The sequence below is a fragment of the Rattus norvegicus genome, chromosome 2, assembly GCF_021556685.1.
Source record: "Rattus norvegicus strain SHRSP/BbbUtx chromosome 2, alternate assembly SHRSP_T2T, whole genome shotgun sequence".
In the NCBI taxonomy this organism is placed as follows: domain Eukaryota; kingdom Metazoa; phylum Chordata; class Mammalia; order Rodentia; family Muridae; genus Rattus; species Rattus norvegicus.
In genome coordinates, this window is record NC_141535.1 from 130,916,043 (window position 1) to 130,941,409 (window position 25,367).

Sequence of the window (25,367 nt, forward strand, 5' to 3'; positions counted from 1 at the left end):
AGGCATTTAATTTCACTTCAAAGCCCTAATTGTAAACTAATGACTGGTTTCTGATGAGGGTTGATAACTGCTTTGTTACCACTGCATTTTGTTACCACTTTAACCACATTTCCTTTACAAGTTAAAGTTAAAAGTCAAACACGGATAGTGAATTCTTTTGACTTTCTAATGCTTTGCTCTATCCCTGCCCCAGTCGGCTCCCACTGCCAACAATGTGTTAACCATCACAACCACCTCCCATGATTTTGGATTTGCATGTCAGTCATGTCATGAACTCATAAGTTAGTTTTTCTGAAAGACACTGCTAAGGTAAGCTGGATCATGTTGATAATATAACCAGAATTATAGCCAGAGGAGCTTGAGTCTGACAGAGCTAGGTGTCTAACTGGGGAGATGGGTATTGCTGCTTACACTTAGACCAGAGTATGTAAGCTTTGCTGACAGAAGTAGCCGCAGTGACTGTGACTCCTTCTTGACACAAAACTTAAGTTGGGGCAGTTCATACTTCCTATCCTCCATCATAACACATTGTTGTAAAATTGGACCTCAGACGATCTACTTAAAAGGAGGTAAAAGGTAACAGAGGCAACAATGTGCATGGCTTAAGCAGAGCAGCTATGCACAAGTCAGAGGAACAGCGAACCAAGTCTCTTGGGATGGCTGCTTTCTTTGAAGACAATGTAGTCAACAATGTGCCTTCCTGAATTGCGTGTTCTTAATAATCTAGTGACAGTTTACCAAGTCCTCAACATCCTTTGAGTCTTCAGAAACAGCACTGCCCAAAGATGATCCAATTATTATTTGATTCTTTCTGACAATGTTGAAATATGGGATGTGCTAGTGAAGTCAAAGGCAAGACAGATTCAGTATCTATATCATCAGATGCCTAGAAAAGGCCAGGTGGTGAAGGAACAGTATGTACTGCTTCATCATCAATTGTCTGTAAACTTTATATACTATGGAGGGAGACTCTCAATCTTCAGTAACATGGCTAAGTCAGAAGGTGGTTCTTCCCACTTAAGTTCACTGTCTGCAATTTCTTTCTCTATTCTGACCATGACGCTATTCATCAGTTCTATGCTATTTTGTTCCCTGAGTTTAGATACATGAGTATTATTAAATGATAGTTGTATAGTCATCTTAGGCCAAGGAGGAGTCTGACACAGTAACAGTAGAAACTATAAAATCTGTGATGTTTATTCAGGACATAGACCTCATTCTTCATTTCCCTCAGAATGGCCCTGATGAAATAGCCTCAAAGACAGTACTGAGCCTCTTCATAAGAAGTTTTATTTGTCCTCTGAGAATGATCAGAGCATTGATTACTCCATATCATGCATATCAATTGTGGCACTCTCACTTTGAAAAAATGATCAGTGCTTTGAGGCAACCATGAGGGCAACTACAGAGTGGCAGATGATGAACTTTCTGAGGGAACTGTGACACAAATTCAGATTTTACCGAATAATCAACTGGATGAAATATCCTCATTGGGTACTGAGGAAGTTTCAACATTTATCCAAGCATGGTTTACAACTAAAGTAGAGAAGAATTCTCTCACTAACAAAGGACATAAACGGAAGCAGGGGATATAGTCCGAGGAAGAAATCGATACTTTGATCAACAACATCAAGGGCTATCTGAAGCTCTCAGAATAAAAATGCAACAGAAATCATCTTTGAAATGTCAAAAGATGAAAGAAAAGATTTCTACACGACTATAGTGTGGAGGCGGAACTGACCTGTTGACAGTTTATAGACGAGTGCTGTGCATGTATGGTGACAGGAACAATGTGGGAAAATACACTCCTGAAGACATTGAGAAGCTCAAGGAGCTCCAGATAAAGCATGGCAATGACTGGGCAACAATATGGGTGGCCCTACAAAGAAGTTCCTCTTCTGTCAAAACCACTGACAGCTGATGAAGGATACCTGCAACACAGGGAAATGGGCAGAAGAAGAAGGAAAGCCACTTACAGAGGTAGTTCATGAATTAACAAGCAAAAGCCAGGTGACATAGTCACACAGGGTGTGTCTTGGGCAGCTGTAGCTGAAAGAGTGGGTACCTACTCAGAAAAGAAATGTTGTTCTAGATGGCTCAACCACCTGAACTGGAAACAGATTGGGGGTGCTGAATGGACTAAGGAAGATGAAATCAATCGTATCCTTAGGATAGCTGAGCTTGATGAAGCTGATGAAAATGACATAAGCTGGGATCTTTTAGCTAAGGGATGAAGCAGTGTCTGTTCACCACAATGGCTTCGAAATAACTGGTGGACCCTTAAAAGGCAAATTACAAACCATAAGGATGTTTTGTTTCCTGCTTCAACAGAATCCCCTGCTGCTTCTGTTGACTCAGAAACAATAACACTAAACAGTGGCACACTACAAACATTTGAGATTCCACCATCTTTCCATTTACAGCCCACTAGTACTCGAGGCACCTACCTACCAGCTCAAGCCAACGCCTTTCTCTTTCACAAGTCCTACAGTAACCCTGGCAGCTGTTGCTTGCTTTTCCTGAGCAGATCATTATTCATGCTTCATCCTAAGAACATTTTTTGAACACAAGTGACAATGTCACAGTACAGTGTCATATACCAAGAGTCATCATTCAAACTGTTGCCACAGAGAACATCACTTCTTCAATATCTCAAGTAGAACCAACAGTTGATAGTGATTTTCATTCATCTGATATTCTTGAGCCTCCAGTTACACTAGAAGCAGACACTTTTCCAAAGCCATATTTAAATTATTCTACAGGGGGGAAGGCCTAGGCTTCATTCCCTTGCAACCAGGCCTCCTGGGACTCTGAAATAGATACTTTAAATCACAGGAGTGAAAAAAAAAGCAGATATTTTCATTAATTTACTATATTTGAGCAATTTAATAAAATGCCATTTATGTTTCAAAATGTTTTATTCATTCAGAAATGAAAATGGTCTGTCATCTCTTTCCTTCTTTTTTATTGGATATTTTATATATTTACATTTCAAATGTTAACCACTTTCCTGGTTTCCCCTCCTGAACCCCCCTTTACCATCCCCTGCCCCTTCATTTCTTTCTCTAACTCCTCCATGCCTCTCCTGCTTCTGTAGGGCTGCTCTCCTCCTCCCACCCACCCATTTCCACCTCCTGCTGGCATTCCCCTACACTGGGGGGAAATCTAACCTTCACAGGACCAAGGGCTTCTCTGATCACAGACAATGCCATCCTCTGCTACATATGCAGCTGGAACCAGGGGTCCCTCCATGTGTACTCTTTGGTTGGTGGTTTAGTCCCTGGGAGCTCAGGGGGGGGGTAGTCTGGTTGCTTGATACCGTTGTTCTTCCTATGGGGTTGCAAACCCCTTTAGCCCCTTCAGTTCTTTCCCTAACTCCTCCATTGTTTTCCCTGTGTTCAGTCCAGTGATTGGTTTTGAGCCTACTACTCTCAGGAGACAGCTATATCAGGCTCCTGTCAGCAAGCACTTCTTGGCATCCACAATAGTGTCTGGGTTTGGTGTCTGCATATGGGATTGTTCCTCAAGTGGGGCAGTCTCTGGATGCCATTTCATTCAGTCTCTACTCCATACTTTTCCCCCGTATTTCCTTTAGACAGGAGCTCTTCTGGGTTAAGAATTTGGAAATGAGTGAGTGAACCAACTGGGAGCATTGCTAAGTTGCCTAACTTCTGGATATGGTTTCTACAGGTTCTCCCTCCCTTTGTTGGGCATTTCAGGTAATCTCTTTTCTGTCAGGTCCTGGGAGCCTCCTGCCTTCCTGGCATCTGGGACTTGCTGGTGGCTACCCTCAGTTCCCCATCACCCATTGCTACACACCTCTGTTCAAATTTCTGATCCTCTGTATATCATCCCCATCTTCTCCCCTACCTGATCTTCTCCCCCTCCCTCTCCTATCATTTCAAATTAGACATTGCATTACGTCCTAGAAATGTCAGAATCCGTACATTTTCTATAGGAACTGACAATAGCTGAGAAAGCGTCAATAAGGCAAAACTGCTTTGAAAAAGGTTCTTTACCAACTGTACATCTGACAGAGGTTTAATATCCAAAATTTACAAAGATCTGAAGAAGTTAGATAGCCAAAACCCAAATAACCCAATTTAAAAATGGGGTACAGAGCTAAACAGACAATTCTCAACAGATGTCTTGAATGTCCAAGAAGCACTTTTTAAAAAATGTTCAAATTCCTTAGCCATCATGGAAATGAAACCCCCCCCCAAAAAAACAAAACCTAAAACCAAAAAAAACAACAAACAAACAAACAAACAAACCTCTGTTCTACCTTACACCCATCAAAATGGCTAAGATAAAAACTTAAGAGATAGCACATGCTGGTAATAATGTGGATCAAGAACACTTCATTGCTGGTGGGAGTACAAACTTGTACAACCAATTTGGAAATATATTTAATAGTTTCCCAGAAAAATGGGAATATTCCTATTTCAAGACCCAGTTATACCGTTCTTGGGTATATATGCAAAAGCTGCTCCAGCATCCCACAAAGACACTTGCTCAACTATATTCATTGCAAGTTTCTTTGTAATAGGCAGAAACTGATGTCCCTCATCTAAAGAATGGATAAAGAAAATGTGATATATCTACACAATAGAATACAATTCAGTTATAAAAAAAACAAAGACATTATGAATTTTGTAGTCAAATGGATGGATCTTGAGAATATCATCTTGAGTGAGGCAACCCAATTCCAAAGGAACATGCACACTGTGTACTCACTTATAAGTGGATAAAGCCATAAAATGCAGGATGCCCTGCAGACCAAGGCGGCTGGACAGGAAGAAAAGCACAAGGAAGAATGCTGGACCTTGACTTTGTAGGGGGAATGGAAAGGTCATGGAAAGCATATTGAGGGAGGGAAATAAATGAGAGAATGGATTAGAAGGGAAGTGGGGATTCAGTGTCTGGTGTAGGGAGGGGCAGGGGGATGGGTGGATGGCTCTGAGAGTGAATGGAAATCTGAAACCTGGGGTGGGAGGTAGATATACATCTTCTCCAGGAAGAGACCAAGACCTGAGATAGGGGAAGTGCTGAAGAATCGGAACTGGTATTCTTAGCTGTGTCTCACAGAACTGGGCAATGGAACCTGAGGAGGTTGTCTCCTTAAAACCAGGCAGGAACCCTGGTGAAGTTAGATCTACACTAGTCCACCACAAAATTTTCAACCCAAAATGTATCCTGTCTAAAAGAAATGTAGTGATTGCAGTTAGAATCAAGACGGAAGGTTTGTCAACCAGTGCTAGCCTAACTTGTGATCCATCTCATGTCCAAGCTCAATGCCTTCCACTATTAACTATACTCTGTTATCCTTGCAGATAGGAATCTAGCATTGCTGTCCTCTGAGAGGCTCCACCTACCAACTGACCTAGATAGAGTTATACACCTACAGTCCACTGAAAAATAGTAAATGGGGCTCTTATGGAAAACTAGGAGGAAGGGTTTCATTCACCTCCACTCCTGAAAGGTGATAGGAACTCCACAGAAAGACCAACAGAATCATCTAACCTCAATCCTTGGGGCTTTCAAAGACTGAACTCCCAACCAAAGAAAATACATATACTGGATCTGGGCCTCTCTACACATATGTAGCATATGTGCAGCTTGGTTTTCATGTGGGTCCCAAACAACTAGAGCTGCAGTTATCCTAAAAGCTGTTATATGTACATATTCTTCTAGCTGGGATATACATTGGCCTCAGGGGGAGATGAAGTGCCTAGCCACATAAAGACTTGAAGGGCCAGGGTGGGGGGATACTCAGGAGGACCCCCAACCCTTCACAGAAAAAGGGATGCAATAATATAATAAATTATTTAATAATACAATTAAATAAGTATGAAGAAATAAAGAAAAAATTCCCTTCAAAGTTAAGATACTGTGTTTAATAGGTTAATATTTTCTTCACTCACTCTAGAACTTTAAAGTTATACTTAATTAGCTCATTTATTTGTATAATTTTTGTTCATTCTAAGGTAATAAAGTAATAAATTTGAATTGAATTCAAGCTGAATAATGGACATGTTCCAGTAAAATACCTGGTAAAAACCATCTTTATGATCCAGTAGTATGTAATTACACCCAATCTGAACCGGGAAGCAAAGAAAAACTCACTAAATTTATTGAGCAACTGACTGTAAGAACTTTCTCTATTATTTTGTTAAAAAGGCTTTTACTCAAATTTCATGTTGAGCAAATAATACTTCTAAATATCAGTAAGCTACCCAAGGTGATACTTAAAGTATGCTATAGTCTCAGTTCAAACATTTTATCAAAAGCTTGCAATTTTATATATAATACAGACTCATAATGCCTTATTTGTAATTAATACAAAGATTATTTCAACTTAAGTTATAAGTATCCTGGATATTAAATATTAAATAAGTAGTACACTTGCATGGATTTAATATAGTTTAAATTATTGATAGGCCTAAAATCACATTATTTATTTCATGATATATATATATACATATATATATATATATATATTTATACTTGCATGTGTGTGTATTTGTGTATGTGTATGTGTGTGTTTGTGTGTGTGTATGTGTGTGTGCGTGTGTGTGTGTGTGAGAGAGAGAGAGAGAGAGAAAGTGTGTGTGTGTGTGTGTGTTCAGTTATGTTAATATAGAAATGTGAATATCAAAGGATAACTTTCTGAAATCTGATCTCTCCTATTGTGTGATTTCTAATGATTTAACTTGTTTCTTTCTTTTTCATTTGTATAATTGAGAATCCAGTCACATTATATTTTAGTTTTTTTCCTTAATTAATTAATAAATTAATTCACTTTAAATCCTATCGAAGTTCCTCCCCGTTCTTTCCTCTCCTTCTTTTTCCCTCTGACAAGAGGATAGCCGTTTGGTTATCAGCTCACAATGGTGCATCAGGTCACTGCAGGACTAGGTGACTCTTCTGCTGAGACAGACAAGGTGGTCTAGTTAGGGGAAATGGAAACACAGGCAGGAAACAAAATCAGGAACACTGGTTGCTCCAGGTGTTGGGGGACCACCAAGCTGCACATCTGCTATACATGTGCCAACAGTGAAAAATACCACATGGAATTTGTATAGAAACAAAGAGAATAATCAATAAAATGGGATTGAAGTCTCAGAAATAAATTGACACAACTACAGTTGCTTGACTTTTGACAAAGAATCCCAAGCAAAACAATGGAAAAAAGAAAGCATTTTCAACAAATGATACTGGTCTGACTAGATATCTGCATGTAGAATAATTCATATAAATCCACATAATTCTAACAGAAGACTAAATGGGGTGATTAACTTTCAAGGCATTGGCATGGAGACAATTTTTTTAACCAGAACATTCTTAGCCCAAGCAGTAAGATCAACAATTGATAAATGGAACCTGATGAAACTGAAAATGTTTAGCAAGGCAAAGGACACAGTCAATAGGACCAAGCAGCAGACTAAAGATTGGGAAAAGATCTTTACTAACCCTACATCAAACAGAGGACTAATATCCAAAATATAGAGAGAACTCAAGAAGATATACACCAACAAGTGAAATAACCCCATTGAGGAAATTGGGTACTGAGCTCTACACTTTCTGTGATAGCAAGTGCCATTACCCACTGAGCTATTTTTCTGGCCTTATTATTCAATTTTTTTTACAGACATCATTGTTTTATAACATAGGACATGTGTTTAAAATATGTTATTTTGACAATTAACCATTGTAGGTTTCAAATGATTGAATGAAAACCATTATTATTACTGCATCAGTATTCTTCATGCACTATTAAGATTTCAAGTCATACCACCATTTAAATACTGCTAAAGAAAATTGTCATCTACATGTGCTTTCATTTCTATATATGTTGCATGTTAAGTTATATATCTACTTATTTCAAATGTTGTGTTCAGAAATGGACAGTACTAAGGTCAATAGCAATTCAAGTATAATTTTAATATAATAATAGTGGTAAAAATGAATGCTGGAACTTACATAGAGGCAGTAAACATTTTTCAGTGAAGTATATTATAGTTAATAATTTTAGGACCCATAGCTTTTCCCATAACTATGCAACTTAATTTGGAGAATGGCAACCATGAAAGAATATGTAAACAGTTATCCTATGTTCAAGAAGTTTTACTCCATGACACAGAAATTTAAATTAATTATGTAACTATTCATGCATTCCCATATTATAATTTGACATTTTGCAACCACCTATACATGGGAAAATATTCTATTTTTAATGAATATTTTATTTACTAACATTTCAAATGTTATACCCATTCCTGGTTTCCCCTCCAGAAACCCCCTATCTCATCCCCTCCCCCTGCTTCTATGAGGATGCTCCCCTACCCACCTACCCACTCCCACCTCCCTGTCCTGGCATTTTCCTATACTGGGGCATTGACCCTTCACAGGACCAAAGACCTCTCCTTCCATTGATGCCAGACGAAAGCATCCTCTGCTGCATATGCATTTGGAGCCATGGGTCCCTTCATGTGTACTCTTTGGTTGGCAGTTTAGTCCCTGGGAGCCTCATTTCCTACATACTTCACACCTATTCATCTTAATTCTGTAAAAGAAGGAAGATATAACAATCCATGTCAGTCCATAAGTAATTACCTTAAAAATATAAAATATGGCATTCAAATCATATTCTTCTGGCTCCTGAGACCTTGATTTTAACCATAATCTTCACCATGATGTGATTACCTCTGACCTGAGTTGGCCTGAACACATCATCCCTGTTGATGAATCAGCAGCTTGATTTGCAATGTTCTGTTTGGATGTGGAGAAAAACCAACACTTGCTTTTCGTTAACCATATTTCGAGTTTTAAAGTTTTATATTTACCCATCTGATGATAATACAGCAATTTTTTGGTCATCCTTCTGGAGTAGTGATGACCATGCAACTGAGCAGATCACTTGGCAGATCACTAGAAAGGACAATAAAACCTGTACATACAAAATATGCTTCTGATCAATAATTTCTAATGGCCATGGCATTTTTTAAGATGAAAACCATAGGAAATTAAGATATGTTTGTGTAATAAAGTCAGTTTAATTTAATCTGTACTTCTGAAATGAAAACAACAAAAACAACAACATCAACAAAACACTAATATCTAAGAGAGACAGAATTCTCACTCTAGCTTTCTGTAGGGCTTGTGGATAAAAGAAATAATACCCCTTACTAGGGTTTGGTTCTAACCTAAATTAATTACTTAAAATTAATCCTGTCCCCCTCCCATTCTTTCCCTTTTCTTCTCTCCTCTCTTCTCTGCTTTTTCCCATTTTCTCTCCACACCTCTTCTGTCAAATTGCCCCTCCCTTTTTCCTTTCATACACAGAAATAAACACATTTTATGGCTGGATCTATGTTTGATTAAACTATCACAAACTCAAAATAAGACAAGTCACACATTTCTGTCACTTCACCTGACCAACTGGATTAATGCTATTGTCTGTATTAAGTGTGCTAATACAGCAATCCTGTATTAGCATAAAAATGAACAAAGGTCATTTAATACAACAAAACCAACAACTTATTAAATGATATGAAGAACTCAGGTAATTTACTGACTATTATACTTTAAATGGTATAAGAAGATTTTCATGGACATGCCTTCACAATGTTGTTAAGTTGAAATGTTAAATAAAGCAATGAGACACATGTGATCTATGTGTACGTATGAATGGAGAGAAGGGTGTGTGTTATTCATGAGTGTGCATGGACATTACAGAGTTTGTGTGTATATTTTTAAAGTACCTGAGACTGGGTTATTTATAAAGAATGAAAATGTATTTTTCACTATCTGCTATCATGATATGGATAGCTTCAGGATTCTGCCCCTGCTTTCAAATGATATCTTGAGTTCCAGACCACACAAAGAAAACAGGTTTTCTGCCCTTATGCAGCAGAAAGCAGAATATGAGAGTTACATGGATGTGCTTTCACAAAGATTTTAAATTGAAACTTTAAATAGCACCATGGGACACATGTGGTCTCTGTGTATGTGTGGGTGGAGTGAGGGGTGTGTGTTATCCATGAATGTTCACAGGAAAAAAAGGAGTGAAGTCCCTCCTTAAAGCCATTTTATAAAGGTACAGAATCAAATTGTATCCATGGGGCCAGAGCCCTCCAACCCATCTTTCAGTCATTTCTGAATGTCTAAAAGCCCAGGAATATTATAATGGTATGTAAAATTAAATATTTATTTTGAGATATATAAAACATACAAACGAATTCTCTGTTCTGTCTCTATCTATCATCTATCTATCTATCTATCTATCTATCTATCTATCTATCTTTGTGAAGGGTTGTGTGGTTAACAAAAGAATCATACACATAGAGTCTATTTATTTTATTTGCATTAATCATAAAGAAAATAGTTTTGAAACACTGTTTCTTGTTTTTTAATACTTTAGTTGGTTTACAAAACCCTCCTTATGGCATCCCTGTACACAAATATCATTGTACTTAAAACAGTCTTATAATTTTTCCATGTGGATGATTTAATTTTGACCCTAAGATTTCCAAAATTCTTTACCAAGAATTATGGTTACAAAAAAGATTAAATAACCACTTTAAATGTGATATTTTGTGGTTTAGATCAAAGACCAATATTTAAACAGTAAAGAAAATTTGACTTAGAAATTTAGAAATTAAAACACAGAGTCCAACCTCAATATGATAGCTTTTGCTTTATCTTATTATTTTCTCAATTTGTTATATTTGTAAACAACAAGTGAATGAAAATTTAGCCACTAGAGTAATACTTAACCACTGTACTGTCATTTATACCTAGTGGGAGAGGGGAAAATCAGTTTTCTTCATTAGACATTGGGTATATCAGTGACTCCAGAAGAGGCCTCATGTTCAGGAGTGACCAACATTAATAGATCACATAACTTTTGTTTTCATTCATGGGTATGTATATGTGGGCTTTTATTTGGTTACAGATTGGTTGTTTGTTTAATTTGGGGGCTTAGTTCTATTTATTTTGTTTTAGTGTTGTTTTTGTTGTTGTTATATTGGTTACTTGGTTCTTTTTTTGAAGAAAGAATTTGAAGTTTGTGGGATAGAGATGGGAAGAGATTCTTAAAGTATTTGGAGGAAGGGAAGAATATGATCAAAATTTATTTAAACATAAATAGTAAAAATAAGATAAAAAAGAAAACAACCATAAAAGAGAATGGAGATAGAAATATGTGGGTTCATGTCATTATACAGGTTAAGGCAGATTAAATGAGTCCTGTCATTGGATGAGAAGGGAGGATGGGCAGGGACAAAGTTTTGGGACAGAGGGGGGAGCAGAGAGGAAGAGGGAGAGGGAGAGGGAAAGGGAGAGGGAGAGGGAGAGGAATAGGACCTGGGGAACATGGCAGCAAATATTAAGATTCTTCTCTGGATATAGATAGAGGATGTTATGACTATTTTTCTCCATCTTTATTAAATTGGGTATTTCTTATTTACATTTCAATTGTTATTCCATTTCCCGGTTTCCAGGCCAACATCCCCCTAACCCCTCCCCCTCCTCTTCTATATGGGTGTTCCCCTCCCCATCCCCCCCAACAATCACATTCACTCCGGGTTCAGTCTTGGCAGGACCAAGGGCTTCCCTTACACTGGTGCCCTTATTAGGCTATTCATTGCTACGTATGCAGTTGGAGGCCAGGGTCAGCCCATGTATAGTCTGTGGGTAGTGGCTTAGTTCCTGGAATCTCTGGTTGGTTGGCATTGTTGTTCATATGGGGTCTCAAGCCCCTTCATGTTCTTTCAGTCCTTTCTAAGATTCCTTCAACGGGGGTCCCTTTCTCAGTTCAGTGATGTCCTGCTGGCATTCGCCAATGTATTTGCTGTATTCTGGCTGTGTCTCTCAGGAGAGATCTACATCTGGTTCCTGTCAGCCCGCACTTCTTTGCCTATTCCACCTTATCTAGTTTGGTGGCTGTATATGTATGGGCCACATGTGGGGCAGGCTCTGAATGGGCATTCCTTCAATCTCTGTTCTAAACTTTGCCTCCCTATCCCCTCCCTAGGGTATTCTTGTTCCCCTTTTAAAGAAGGAGCGAAGCATTCACATTTTGATCATCCGTCTTGAGTTTCATGTGTTCTGTGCATTTAGAGTAATTCAAGCATTTGGGCTAATATCCACTTATCAATGAGTGCATACCATGTGTGTTTTTCTGTTATTGGGTTACCTCACTCAGTATGGTATTTTCCAGTTCCATTCCATTTGCCTATGCATTTCATAAAATCATTGTTTTTGATAGCTGAGTAGTATTCCTTTGTGTAGATATACCACATTTTCTGTATCCATTCCTCTGTTGAAGGGCATCTGGGTTCTTTCCAGCTTCTTGCTATTATAAATAAGGCTGCTATGAACATAGTGGAGCACGTGTCTTTGTAATATGTTGGGGCATCTTTTGGGTATATGCCCAAGAGAGGTATAGTTGGATCCTCAGGTAGTGCAATGTCCACATTTCTGAGGAACTTTCAGACTGATTTCCAGAATGGTTGTACGTGTCTGCAATCCGACCAACAACAGAGGAGTGTTCCAATTTCTCTACATCCTTGCCAGCATCTGCTGTTGCTGGAGTTTTTGATCTTAGCCATTCTGACTGATGAGAGGTGGAATCTCATGGTTGTTTTGATCTGCATTTCCCTTTTTACTAAAGATGTTGAACATTTCTTTATGTGTTTCTCTGCCATTCGATATTCTTCGGCTGTGAATTCTTTGTTTTGCTTTGAACCCCATCTTTCAATAGGGCTTTTTGTCTCCCTGTGGTCTAACTTCATGAGTTCCTTGCATATTTTGGATATGAATTCTCTATCAGTTGTAGGATTGGTAAAGATCTTTTCCCAATCTGTTGGTTGTCCTTTTGTCCTTATTTTTTAAGAGATAGATGAGTACGAGATTTTGTGTTGTCTAGATGGTCAAATTACATATTTTCAATTGAATCAGAGGTTACCGTATGGTGTGTTCATTCATATGGCAACTTAGTTAAGTTCAAGTGAGTATATGGTGGCAGGACGAACCAGCCCACCAAGTTTGGGATGTGTGTGCCTGGCATGGTGGCAACCTGCAAAGGGAACTGTGAGTGAGAGTGGAGCAGCCGGACAAGGTGCTGTACTGGAACAGCTCACAGACTTCCTGGGTCACAGGGAGCCCAGAAGAGAGGGTGTAAATCAGTGCTCATGGAAACTGATCACAAAGAGCACACACCTTTTTGAAACTTTTTAACCACAATAAAAATATACTGAAAATAGAAAATAAATACTAAAACCAGAAATTACTGTATATTATAATGTGTTTTTGAGCAGTTCTGGGCTAAGTAAGACCACTGATATCTTCTCCACCACAGACTACATGGAACTACTGTCACTATATGAACAGGAAGAGTTTCCATATCAATGTATGTTGGGCTCTGCATGTATGGCATACAAATAGGGAGAGGATTCTGAGGCCACACACTATACAGAGGCTCTATTAGTAACCATGCTTCTCTGAGGATAAGAATCATGCTTCATTAGGGATAGGCATGCTGGTAGGCTGTTGATGTTTGAGTGAATAACTTCAGATCTAAGTGCATGGGGTAATGATAATTGGACTCAAGGTTTACTAATAGTGAAAACAAGAGGACACGAAGTTGGGAAGGAAAGAGGATATGGGACAGTTTGAAGCTTGGTGTCAGTAGTGGATACAAACTGTCAGTGCAAGTATTCTCTCTGTACCTAGGGGTTCTCATCAGTCATCAATCTTTTCCTGACTTCATTTTTCCATCTCATTCTTTTGTCTTCCCCAATTCCATTCTTTAGCCTTCTCCCAACCACACAGCCTAAGCCCATTCTTTTGTTTACTAAAGTTACAACATCAAAGCTTTGATCTTTATTAATATATTTTTTTAAATTTCAATATTTACATAAATTCAGAGTACCAGAATAATAGTCCCAAACACCCTTCCTTAAAACTGAAACTAAACACCAAAATAAAGCACATTTCCTTATAGTTTTTACACAGCCTATTATTCACAGGTAGCTGAACACAGTTCTTGAAGTTTTGTGGTACAGCAGAGAGCAGATTTTAGTAACTATTTTCATGTAATAACAGAAATGTGATAGAAGACCAAGGTTAAAATAATTCCTTATAAAATTTTAAAATTCATGCAAGTAATCCAGTTAGCTAGCTCTCTCTCTCTCTCTCTCTCTCTCTCTCTCTCTCTCTCTCTCTCTCTCTCCCTCCCTCCCTCCCTCCTATCTCTTTAGCTATTGTCACCTTCAATCCTCAAAGTAGCCAGGAGAATGAAGTATTAACTTTTTATATGTTTATATGTCATAATTTATGCCTCTAATCTTTGTTTCCTCTCTTAGCAATTCCATGGCCTCATATACTCTTCTCTAAATTTCTAGAGATTATGCAAGTATTTCTCCTGGAAAATAAATCCATCTATCATTTGCTTGTTTTCTATAGATTCATTCCTTTCCTATCCATAACTTTTCTTCCTGAGACCACTTTAATATTCCTCCTTGATGTCCCCAAGGTTATGCTGGCTAGTTAACCCACTGGACCAGAAGGAATATGTATCTGACAAAGAACTATTCTGCAAAGAACCATATAGGATTTTATGGCCTCTATGGTTATGCTGTCTAGATCCTTCCCCCTGGCCAAGCAGAAGACCTGTTTCCTGAACTCCACAGACTCTTGACTACCTACATTCCTCATTCTGGAGAACTACATCTGTTTCATGTATTATGGCATCATTAGCTCTGAGTAATGGGGGAGGTGTACTTCTCAGGAACAAAGATTGAAAGTAAATACAGGAGACAGTAGATGAGTTTCAGGGCAACAGCAGTCACCAGCACACCTGGGGATTGTGGGGATCAAAGGCCTGGTGATGCTCTACAGGCAGGAATGTATCACACTTCCCCTTTAAGCAGCTATGCTGGATTCTGTATGAGATCAAAATATGTTGCACAAATATGTGAAAATTTTAATTAAGAAATAAAAGATACTGGCAGAGCCCCTACACTCCAACTCTGACAGACTTGAAGGGACCTGGTCAACAGCTCCCTGCACCCAAATCCTGTGGGAAGGAGAGCTAAAGCTTCACCTGGCAGATATGACTGAGAAGCCAGAAGAGACTACACTCTGCCCACATTTCTGAATCCAGAGGAAAACACCTAATGCCATCTGGGACCCTGGTGCATGGGGGCCCCAGGAAAAGGCAGCACAGACCCTCCTGGTTGTTGCCCTCACAGAGAACTCAAAAGCAGCCTCCCAGGAGCAACTTAAGCCTGGGACCACAGGTAAGAACAACTTTTCTGCTCCAAGCAACCTGCCTGGTAGACTCAGGACACACGCTTACAGGAACAGCTGAAGACCAGTAGACAGGAAAGACTACACGCCTGAAAACAGAACACTCTGTTCCCATAACTGGCTGAAAGAAAACAGGAAAACAGGTCTATAGCACTCCTGACACACAGGCCTATAGGATTTTCTAGCCACTGTCAGAAATAGCAAAACAAAGTAACACCAGAGACAACCTGATGCTGAGAGGCAAGCGCAGGAAACCAAGCAACAGAAACCAAGACTACATGGCACCATCAGAGCCCAATTCTACCACCAAAGCAAACACTGAATATCCAAACACACCAGAAAAGCAAGATCTAGATTTAAAATCACATTTGATCATGATGATGGAGGACTTCAAGAAAGACATAAAGAACTCACTTAGAGAAACAGAGGAATAAATAAACAAATAGAAGACTATAGAAAGGAATCACAAAATTCCCTGAAAGAATTCCATGAAAACACAGTTAAACAGGTGAAGGAATTAAAAATGGAAATAGAAGCAATAAAGAAAGCACAAAGGGAAACAACCCTGGATATAGAAAATGAAAGGAGGAGACAAGGAGCCATAGATACAAGCATCACTAACAAAATGCAAGAGATAGTAGAGAGAATCTCAGGAGCAGAAGATTCCACAGAAATCATCGACACAATGGTCAAAGATAATGTAAAACGGAAAAAGCTACTGGTTCAAAACATACAGGAAATCCAGGACTCAATGAGAATATCAAACCTAAGGATAATAGGTCTAAAAGAGAGTGAAGACTCTCAGCTCAAAGGAGGAGTAAATATCTTCAACAAAATCATAGAAGAAAACTTCCCTAACCTAAAGAAAGTGATGCCCATAAACATACAAGAAGCCTACAGAACGTCAAATAGATTGGACCAGAAAAGAAACTCCTCCCATCACATAATAGTCAAAACACCAAATGCACAAAACAAAGAAAGAATATTAAAAGGCAGTAAGGTGGAAAGGTCAAGTGACATATAAATGCAGACCTATCAGAATCACACCAGACTTCCCACCAGAGATTATGAAAGCCAGAAGATACTGGACAGATGTCATACAGACCCTAAGAGAACACAAATGCCAGCCCAGGTTACTGTATCCTGCAAAACTATCAGTTAACATAGACGGAGAAACCAAGATATTCCATGAAAAAACCAAATTTACACAACATCTTTCTACAAATCCAGACCTACAAAGGAAAATAAATGGTAAAGCCCAATAAAGGAGGCAAGCTACACCCTAGAAAAAGCAAGAAACTTATCATCTTGGCAACAATACAAAGAGAAGAAAAGCACACAAACATAATCTCACATCCAAATACAAATAAAACAGGAAGCAACAATCACTATTCCTTAATATCTCTCAACATGAATGAACTCAACTCCCAATAAAAAGAAACAGATTTAAAAACTGGATACGCAATGAAGACTCTATTCTTCTGCCTACAGGAAACACACCTCATGCACAAAGACAAACACTTCATCAAAGTAAAGACTGGAAAACCACTTTCCAAGCAAATGGTCTGAAGAAGCAAGCTGGAGTAGCCATTCTAATATCGAATAAAACCTATTTTCAACCAAAATTCATCAAAAAAGATAAGGAAGGTGACTTCATAGTCATCAAAGGAAAAATCCACCAAGATGAACTCTAATCCTAAATATCTATGCTCCAAATACAAGGACACTTATATACATAAACAAAACCTTACTAAAGGTCAAAGCACACAAGGCACATCACACAATAATAGTAGGAGATAACAACACCCCACTCTCATCAATAGACAGATCATGGAAACAGAAATTAAACAGAGACATAGACAGAAGTCATGAACCAAATTGACTTAACAGATATTTATAGAACATTCTATCTGAAAACAAAAGGATATACCTTCTTATCACCACCTCATTGTACATTCTACAATATTGACCATATAATCGGTTATAAAACAGGCCTCAAGCAACACAGAAAGATAGAAATAATCCCATGCATCCTATCAGATCACCACAGGCTAAAGCTGGTTTTTAACAAAAATAAGGCAAGAATGTCCACATATACATGGAAATTGAACAATGTTGTACTCAATAATAACCTAGTCAAGGAAGAAATAAAGAAAAAAAATAAGACTTCTTAGAACTTAATGAAAATGAAGGTACAACATACTCAAACTTATGGGACACAATGAAAGCTGTGCTAAGAGGAAAACTCATAGCTCTGAGTGCCTGCAGAAAGAAACAGGGGAAAGCATATATCAGCAGTTTGACATCACACCTAAAAGCTCTAGAACAAAAAGAAGCAAATACATCCAGGAGGAGTAGAAGGCAGGAAATAATCAAACTCAGAGCTGAAATCAACCAAGTAGAAACAAAAACGACCATAGAAAGAATCAACAGAACCAAAAGTTGGTTCTTTGAGAAAATCAACACGATAGATAAACCCTTAGCAAGAGAAACGAGAGGACACAGAGAGTGTGTCCAAATTTAAAAAATCAGAAATGAAAAGGGAGACATAACTACAGAATCAGGGGAAATTCAAAAAAAATCATCAGATTCTAATAAAAAAGCCTATATTCAACAAAACTTGAAAATCTTCAGGAAATGGACAATTTCCTAGACAGATACTAGGTACCAAAGTTAAATCAGGAACAGATAAACAATTTAAACAACCCCATAACTCCTAAAGAAATAGAAGCAGTCATTAAAGGTCTCCCAACCAAAAAGAGCCCAGGTCCAGATGGGTTCAGTACAGAACACTATCAGACCTTCATAGAAGACCTCATACCAATATTATCCAAACTATTTCACAAAATTGAACCACATGGAGCACTACCGAATTCTTTCTATGAAGCCACAATTACTCTTATACCTAAACCACACTAAGACCCAACAAAGAAAGAGAACTTCAAACCAATTTCCCTTAGGAATATCGACGCAAAAATACTCAATAAAATTCTGGCAAACCGAATCGAAGAGCACATCAAAACAATCATCCATCATGATAAAGAAGGCTTCATCCCAGGCATGCAGGGATGGTTTAATATACGGAAAACCATCAATGTAATCCAGTATATAAACAAACTGAAAGATAAAAACCACATGATCGTTTCATTAGATGCTGAGAAAGCATTTGACAAAATTCAACACCCCTTCATGATAAAAGTCCTGGAAAGAATAGTAATTCAAGGCCCATACCTAAACATAGTAAAAGCCATTTACAGCAAATCAGTAGCTAACATTAAATTAAATGGAGAGAAACTTGAAGCAATCCCACTAAAATCAGGAACTATACCAGGCTGCCCACTCTCTCCTACTTATTCAATATAGTTCTTTAACTTCTAGCCAGAACAAACAGACAACAAAAGGAGATCAAATGGATACAGATTGGAAAAGAAGAAGTAAATATATCACTATTTGCATATGATATGATAGTATATTTAAGTGATCCGAAAAGGTCAACCAGAGAATTACTAAACCTGATAAACACATTCAGCAAAGTGGCTGGGTATAAAGTTAACTCAAATAAATCAGTAGTCTTCCTCCACACAAAAGAGAAACCATCAGAGAAAGAAATTAGGGAAATGACAACCTTCATAATAGTCCCAAATAATAGAAAAAAACCTCGGTGTGACTTTAACCAAGCAAGTGAAAGATCTCTATAAGATCTTCAAGCCTCTGAAGAAAGAAATTAAAGATCTCAGATCAAAAGTTCTCCCATGCTCATGGATTGGCAGGATTAATATTGTAAAAATGGCCATTTTACCAAAAGGGATCTACATATTCAATGCAATCGCCATTAAAATACCAATCCAATTCTTCAGAGAGTTAGACAGCACAATTTGCAAATTCATCTGCAATAACAAAAACCGAGGATAGCTAAAACTATCCTCAACAATAAAAGGACTTCTGGGGGAATCACTATCCCTGAACTCAAGCAGTATTACAGAGCAATAGTGATAAAAACTGTATGGTATTGGTACAGAGACAGACAGATAGACGATTGGAATAGAATTGAAGACCCAGAAATGAACCCACACACCTATGGGCACTTGATTTTTGACAAAGGAGCCAAAACCATCCAATGGAAAAAAGATAGCATTTTTAGCAAACGGTGCTGGTTCACCTGGAGGTCAACATATAGAAGAATGCAGTTCGATACATACTTATCACCCTGTACAAAGCTTAAGTCCATGTGGTTCAAGGACCTCCACATCAAACCAGATACACTAAAACTAATAGATGAAAAAGTGGGGAAGAATCTCGAACACATGGGCACTGGAGAAAATTTCCTGAACAAAACACCAATGGCTTATGCTCTAAGATTAAGAATCGACAAATGGGATCTCATAAAACTGCAAAGCTTCTATAAGGTAAAGGACACTGTTGTTAGGACAAAATGGCAACCAACAGATTGGGAAAAGATCTTTACCAATCCTACAACAAATAGAAGATTTATATCCAAAATATACAAAGAACTCAAGAAGTTAGACCACAGGGAGACAAATAATCCTATTAAAAATGGGGTTCAGAGCTAAACAAAGAATTCACATCTGAGGAATGCTGAATGGCTGAGAAACACCTAAAGAAATGTTCGACATCTTTAGTCATAAGGGAAATGCAAATCAAAACAACCCTGAGATTTCACCTCACACCAGTGAGAATGGCTAAGATCAAAAACTCAGGTGACAGCAAACACTGGCGAGAATGTGGAGAAAGAGGAACACTCCTCCATTGTTGGTGTGATTTCAGACTGGTACAACCATTCTGGAAATCAATCTGGAGGTTCCTCAGAAAATTGGACCTTGAGATACCTGAGGACCCAACTATACCTCTCTTGGGCATATACCCAAAAGATGCCCCAACATATAACAAAGACACATGCTCCACTATGTTCATAGCAGCTTTATTTATAATAGTCAGAAGCTGGAAAGAACCCAGATGCCCTTCAACAGAGGAATGGATACAGAAAATGTGGTACATCTACACAATGGAATATTACTCAGCTATCAAAAACAATGACTTTATGAAATTAATAGGCAAATGGATGGAACTGGAAAATATCATCCTGAGTGAGGTAACCCAATCACAAAAAAAAAAAAACACATGGTATGTATTCATTTATATGTGGATATTAGTCCAAATGCTCTATTTACCGTAGATGCACAGAACACGTGAAACTCAAGAAGCATGACCCAAATGCGAATGCTTCACTACTTCTTTAAAAGGGGAACAAGAATATCCTTGGGAGGGAACAGGGAGGCAAAGTTCAGAACATAGGCAGAAGGAATACTCATACAGAGCCTGCCCCATATGTGGCCCATACATATACAGCCACCAAAGTAGATAAGCTGGATGAAGCAAAGAAATGCAGACTGACAGGTACCAGATGTAGATCTCTCCTGAGAGACACAGCAAGAAAACAGGAAATACATAGGCGAATGGCATCATTAAACCACTGAACTAAAAATGAGACCCCTGTTAAAGGAATCTTTGAAAGGACTGAAAGAACTTGAAGGGGCTTGAGATCCCATATGAACAATATTGCCAACCAACCAGAGTTTCCAGGGACTAAGTCACTACCCAGAGACTATACATGGATTGACCCTGGGCTCCAACTGCATAGTTAGAAATGAATAGCCTAGTAAGAGCACCAGTGGATGGGGAAGCCCTTGGTCCTGCCAAGACTGAACCCCTAGTGAACGTGATTGTTGGGGGGAGGTTTAATCGGGGGAGGGTGGGGAGGGGAACACCCATATAGAAGGGGACAGGTAGGGGTTAGGGGCATGTTGGCCAGGAAAATGTGAAAGGGAATAACAATCCACATGTAAAGAAGTAATACCCAATTAATAATGATGAAAAAGAGAAATAAATTTCACAACAAAAAATAAAAATTTAATATGTTTTAAAAATGTAATAAAAGATACTGTTTTTAAATAATTTATAACACAGTAGATCTATATGAAGAAAACAAACCTCTAAGTAGTATGGGATTATAATTCTAGGTACCTGGGAAACATATATTGATGAAGTCTAATTTCATGGCCCAGGCATCATTCTCTGACTCTCTTATAATTAAATAAATATAAGGGAGCTTAGGGAGTTAGCTCAATTGGTTAAATACTGGTTCTTCAACCATGATGAACTGTAATTGATCCTAAGAACTCACATGGAAACTCACATGGTTCACACTTGCAAATTCATCTTTAAAGAGGCAAAATGGGCAGATTTCTGAGATTTACTGTTCAGCCCACAGAGAATACTTGGTATGTCTCAGGACAGCAAGAAACCTTATCCCATAAGAATGCTCAGCCTTAAAGGCAACATCAATTCCATATACCACCATGTCAATGCTCAGGGGCCACTGTAGATGAGTTGTGGACTGAACATGAGAATAAGAGGCTGTTGTTCATTACAAAGAAATAGTGTCTTATTGAAAATCACGTCAACTGAGGACATGAAATCACACCAGTCATAAAATCATACACAACAATGTTCTAAGCAATGTCAAGTCACATGAAATTCCAGCATGGAGAGCAGAATTAGACATAAGGTTTACTCCTACCTGAGGAGATATAGCAGAAAAATTGGCTGCTGTGGGAGTAAGTCTGCTCTCCCTAAAAGTTACACTGGAGGATTTATCATATACCAGAGAAAAACTGCACATCCATCACCATATATCCTGTAGCAACTGCTTGTGATAGATAAAAATAATGAGGACTCAAAGTTGGGTGCACATGAAAGGGGAATAGATACTCAGTGAGATGAAGAAGACATTGAATGTGGCCAAAGTTGTATGCAAAATCCAGAGATCTAAACCCAAAAAGTTGTTGAAACTTAACAGCCAACACCAAACACCTCTAGCTTACACACACAACAGCTATCATAACAACTACCTATGCACATCCAAACAAGTGAAGTATAACAAATAACAAACAATAAGGTTGTTTCTCAATTCCATGGTGATAGAACATCCATAAAGTAAGAAATGAGAATATGTTTGGCAGGTGACAAAATGAATCAGAGAAAGAAGAATAATATTACAAAAACACATTTGTTTAACTTTTTTGTATTTTAGTAGAATTTTTTTATGTCAAGTGGATATTTAATATTACTAACCTAGGGAAAATATTTTATAAGCAGAATATCCAACTTATTACCTGCATTAGGTATGGAATGCTTGTCTAGATGTCAGTTTTCAGAATCTGTAAGTGACAGAAAAATTTATATTTCTCAGAGTGTTTGCAATAGGAACACAGCATTGTAATAAGAGCTAAATGTGATCATACAGAATATAATGCACACATTTTGGAAAGTAAGAGAGTGAACACATTTGTATGAGGAGCTCCAGAAAACCCACCACTTGAAAACACTTGAACTGTAAATTTGAACACATGTGGTATTTAACCAAGTGCAAAATGTGGGGGAAAGTCATTCTACACAGCAAAAATCCTGCATAGAGGCCCAGAGGAGCAAGGGAGAAGGTCATTTTCAAGCATCTATAAATAATCATAGGTGTAGTGAGAAGAGGGAGGCATAATGGAAAAAGGATAATATAAATAAGACAGGCAACAAATTATACCCAACCTTTCCCTACTTATGAGACTAAGCCACTGAAAGATTTAAAGCTGGGTGTTATGATAAATTTTCAATCTTAGAAGAACATTCTGGAAGTGCTTTGGAAGGTGCGCAGAGGGTAAAAACACTGGAGAGGAACTGAAGCTATCTGAAACTTCTCTTAGAAATAGGAAGCATATTGGCACTGGGGGTATGATTTAGTGGGTATGCATGGTTCTCAGAGAGCCTGATAATGTGAGTTCAATCCCCAAGTCATATAGTATAAGGAAAGAAATGAATCCTGAAAGTTATCCAAACTTCACATAAACTGGCCCTCCCTTGACACAAAGAAATCAAATAGAAATTAGATAAATAAAAGAATTAAAATGAAGAACTGAGCATGGTAAAAGGAAGAAGAGAATTTTTGAGTTCCAAAACGTGTTCCATGTGCACTGATTTCTTCCTACCCTAGAGCTTTAAATTAGATAGGATAAAGCAAAGAACTCGCAAAATTATAAAGTATATGCGTATTTGGATAGGTCATAAGATTAAAGTTTTGGCCATTTAATTAATTTATTCCATTTCATTTGCAATGCAAATTAAATGCAATGTTTTGTAATTAAAATGTTGGTATGCTTTATTTAAAAAATTTTAGAACAGATAAGAGGGGAGTCTGAAATAAAAAATTCTTTTAATCACATTTATGATAAGTCTTTCCTTTATCACAAGGAATGTACCACAACTTGCATAAGACCTTAAAAGGGATGCAGGGTCATGTATTGTGGGACATAGAAGAGCAGCACAGAGACCTAGGAGAATGAATGGGAATATACAATTGTGAGGGGTGGGGGATTGAGGGGAACCTCTAGAAAGTCTCAGAGACCTGGAATGTGAGAAGCTCCCAGGACACATTGGGAATGACCTCAGCCCAAGTGCCCAAAAGTGGAAAGATGAAACCTGAAGAGACCACCTCCAATAGACAGACAGGGCCCACAGTAGATTAAATGGTGTCACCAAGCTACCTTCAAAATGTTGGCCCATAACTATTTCTGTCTAAAAGAAATGCAGGGACAAAAAAGTGGAGCATGAATTGAAGGAAGGCAATCCAGTGGCCCACCAAACTTAAGATCAAATCAATAGGTAGGCACCAAACCCAGACACTATTACTGATGCCATGTTGTGCTTACAGACAGGAGCCTAGTGTGGCTGTTCTCTGTTGACCTTTACCAGCAGCTGACTGAGACAGACGCAGATACTTACAGCCAATCATTGGAGTGAGTTTGGGACCTCTATGGTTGAATTAAGGAAAGGATTGAAGGAATTGAAAGGGATGGAAACCCGATTGAAAGAACATCATTGTTCACTAACCTGAACCCTAGCGACCTCCCAGAGGCTAAGCTGCCAACTAAAGGGCATACATGGAATAGTCCATAGACCACAAAACATATGTAGCAGAGGACTGCCTTGTCTGGCTTTAGTGGGAGCTAATGTGCCTAATTCTGTAGATTTGATGCCTGAAGGAAGCAGGATGGTAGTAGTGATGGTGTGGTAAAGATGGGTGGGTAGTAGAGGGGGTGGGTAGTGGGGGAGGGTGGTGAGTGTGGAAGTATCCTCTCACAGGCAAAGCGGAGGGGTGATGGGGTAAAGAATGCTTGGAGGAGGGCCTGGAAGAGGGCAACATTTGGAATGTAAATAAGTAACACAATTTAAAAAATCATTTACTTTATTAATTTGTATGTGTGTGACTGAGTTCATTGAACAGAGAAAATATGTCTGATTCCATAACAAAAAAAGGAATGAATAGCTAGGAGGTGCCATGTAAGTGATGGAAACAGGAGCTCATTCCTGTGCAAAATTAGCAAGTGTGCTTACCCACTGAGGCAACTTTCCTGTTCTTTGATCTTCCTTTAATATACTTCATTTATCACTGTTCCTACATCATAAATATCCATAGTCTTTTCAGTTTTATTTTGTTTACCCTCATCCACTGTTTCTCTTCTTTCTCAGAAAATATGTTTTCATAGAATTGATACAAACTGTGAAAGAATTTAACACTAGAATATTACCTACGAATGTAAAAGATCCATTCATTACTTATAATGCACATGAAATGGATTAAGCAGAGTGCAGAATTTTAGTCATCAGGAGGTGATGAGGCAAATTTGGTCTCCATCCACATTAAGCTTATTCTATACCATGTAAGAAAATGAGGGGAGTAGGAGACTTCAACACACCACCCTCAACAATGGACAGATCATGGAAACAGAAACTAAACAGAGACACAGAGAAACTAACCGAAGTTATGAACCAAATGGATTTAACAGATATCTATAGAACATTTCATCCTAAAAAAAAGAATAAAGAATATACCTTCTTCTCAGGACCTCATGGTACCTTCTTAAAAATTGACCATGTAATTGGTCACAAAGCAGGTTTCGATAGATACAGGGAGATTGAAATAA

General features: G+C 38.2%; 1 pseudogene; it reads left to right on the forward strand.

Annotated features, from left to right (window-relative positions):
* Positions 1-1,377: 1,377 nt before the first annotated feature.
* On the forward strand, positions 1,378-2,776 carry Dmtf1-ps1 (cyclin D binding myb-like transcription factor 1, pseudogene 1; annotated as a pseudogene).
* Positions 2,777-25,367: the final 22,591 nt, after the last annotated feature.